Raw genomic sequence first — 2,500 nt, 5'->3', positions numbered from 1 at the left:
AGAGAGACGGCATCTCACCTCCGCCGGACCGCGCCGACATTCACTTTCACTGCGCCCATGGGTTTCGCACTGCCCCGTGGCTCGCGCGCACGTTAGACTCCTTGGTCCGTGTTTCAAGACGGGTCGGGAAGGTGGCTGACGTTAGCCGCGGACCCCGTGCGTCTCGCGCGGCGCTGCCCACCCGCAACCGACACGCCGCAACTGGGCACTGAGCACAGTCCACAACCGGCGACGCACCGGCTCGGACGGGACGCCCGGCCCACGAAGGGCAGACGCGGCGATCCCTCCTCGCCCGGGCGACGGGCCGACGTGTCCGCGCGCCTATAACACCCACCCGGGGGCGGGCTACCTTGCGCGCGGCCTTCTCGCCGCCTCCCAGACGGTCGCGGCCTTCGCACGGCGCTAGTGCGCTGGAGCTGCTCGGAGGACAGCGCGAACGACGGGCCGCAAGGCTCCGCACGCCCACACGCTCCGCTCGGCTTCAGCTGAAAGCGTCGCGCGACTCGACAGGCCCTCCCGTTTGCCTCTCGACGGTTTCACGTACTCTTTAACTCTCTCTTCAAAGTGCTTTTCAACTTTCCCTCACGGTACTTGTTCGCTATCGGTCTCGCGACAGTATTTAGCCTTAGATGGAGTTTACCACCCGCTTTGGGCTGCATTCCCAAACAACCCGACTCTGGGAAGACGCAGAGCGCGCGCCCTCGCCGCCACCATGGGCCTGACACCCGCACCGGGACGAGGCCTCGATCAGAAGGACGCGGGCGGCGAACGACGTACGCGCAGCGAATTCCTTACGCCACAATTCCACGCGCCGCAGAGGCGCGCGGATTCGGCGATGGGCACTTCCCACTTCACTCGCCGTTACTGGGGGAATCCTCGTTAGTTTCTTTTCCTCCGCTTAGTAATATGCTTAAATTCAGCGGGTAGCCTCGTCCGACCTCAGGCCGATAATCCAGTGCCTCGTTTGCGAGAGACACGCGCGCGCCACCGAAGCTCGTGCGAGCGCCGCGCCCGAACGCGAGCCGTGCTGCTCCGGGCCGGGATCCTCTTCGAGGCCGACTCGTAACGAGACGCACGCCGCGTTCGGTTTCGCGCGCTGACACTGCGTTCGTGCTGTCCTGGGCGGGACGACCGTGGCAACGGCCGACACCGCACCGGCCCGACGCGTCGCCGCGCGGGAACGTTACAACGCGACCCTGAGGCGGGCGTGGCGCCGGGATTGACCCGGTGCCGCAATTTGCGTTCAGAACGTCGATGCTCAATGTGTCCTGCAATTCACATTAATTCACGCAGCTAGCTGCGTCCTTCATCGACTCGCGAGCCGAGTGATCCACCGCCAAGAGCCCTCCGTGACTTCGTCAGTTGGACAAGCGCGACCCAGCCGGATTGCACAGTCGAAAAAGCGGTGGCCGAGCGGTCGCCAGCCGTAGGCGACGCATGAAGCCAGCCTGGCACATGGCCACGGCACTCGGCGCAGAACGAAACAGGGTGACCGAAGTGCAATCGCGTGCGCCTCAACAGCGACGAAGGGCGTGCGCGGCCGCCAAGATACGGAGCCTTCTCCACCTGTCGAACGCACGACCACTCGATCGGCGATCGGCCGGTAATGATCCTTCCGCAGGTTCACCTACGGAAACCTTGTTACGACTTTTACTTCCTCTAAATGATCAAGTTAGATCGTCTTCTCGGACGCCGGCGCGGCCGTTGCCGAACGCGCCAGGTCCAATCGGAGGACCTCACTAAACCATTCAATCGGTAGTAGCGACGGGCGGTGTGTACAAAGGGCAGGGACGTAATCAACGCGAGCTGATGACTCGCGCTTACTGGGCATTCCTCGTTCAAGGGAAACAATTGCAATTCCCTATCCCTAGCACGACCGGGGTTCAGCGGGTTACCCGGACCTTCCGGCCTAGGCGGCGACACGCTGATCCGGTCAGTGTAGCGCGCGTGCGGCCCCGAACATCTAAGGGCATCACAGACCTGTTATTGCTCAATCTCGTGTGGCTAAGCGCCACTAGTCCCTCTAAGAAGTTCAACGCCGACCGATAGGGTCGCGTAACTAGTTAGCAAGCCAGAGTCTCGTTCGTTATCGGAATTAACCAGACAAATCGCTCCACCAACTAAGAACGGCCATGCACCACCACCCACAGAATCAAGAAAGAGCTCTCAATCTGTCAATCCTCACTGTGTCCGGGCCGGGTGAGATTCCCCGTGTTGAGTCAAATTAAGCCGCAGGCTCCACGCCTGGTGGTGCCCTTCCGTCAATTCCTTTAAGTTTCAGCTTTGCAACCATACTTCCCCCGGAACCCAAAGACTTTGGTTTCCCGCAAGCTGCCGGAGGGGTCGTCAAAGTAACGCCCCCCGATCGCTGGTTGGCATCGTTTATAGTCAGAACTAGGACGGTATCTGATCGTCTTCGAACCTCTGACTTTCGCTCTTGATTAAAGAAAACATTCTTGGCAAATGCTTTCGCAGTCGTTCGTCTTGCGCCGATCCAAGA

The 2,500-nt window shown here is 61.1% G+C and overlaps 3 non-coding genes across 3 annotated transcripts in view; all 3 read right to left on the bottom strand.

Annotated features, from left to right (window-relative positions):
* The window catches only part of LOC145915089 (large subunit ribosomal RNA), a 3,686-nt gene extending 2,739 nt beyond the window's left edge, over positions 1-947 (bottom strand). The window contains exon 1 of the ribosomal RNA XR_014403540.1: positions 1-947. This exon is cut by the window's left edge and continues 2,739 nt beyond it. This is a non-coding gene — a ribosomal RNA (large subunit ribosomal RNA).
* Positions 948-1,191: 244 nt separating this feature from the next.
* Positions 1,192-1,345, bottom strand: LOC145915197 (5.8S ribosomal RNA). Its single transcript, XR_014403615.1, has one exon. It is a non-coding gene; the product is annotated as a 5.8S ribosomal RNA (ribosomal RNA).
* A 259-nt stretch (positions 1,346-1,604) lies between these two features.
* The window catches only part of LOC145915034 (small subunit ribosomal RNA), a 1,824-nt gene continuing 928 nt past the window's right edge, over positions 1,605-2,500 (bottom strand). The window contains exon 1 of the ribosomal RNA XR_014403489.1: positions 1,605-2,500. This exon is cut by the window's right edge and continues 928 nt beyond it. This is a non-coding gene — a ribosomal RNA (small subunit ribosomal RNA).

The sequence above is a fragment of the Ascidia mentula genome (genome assembly GCF_947561715.1).
Source record: "Ascidia mentula chromosome 2 unlocalized genomic scaffold, kaAscMent1.1 SUPER_2_unloc_1, whole genome shotgun sequence".
NCBI lineage: Eukaryota > Metazoa > Chordata > Ascidiacea > Phlebobranchia > Ascidiidae > Ascidia > Ascidia mentula.
This window is presented reverse-complemented; position numbering and strand designations above follow the sequence as displayed.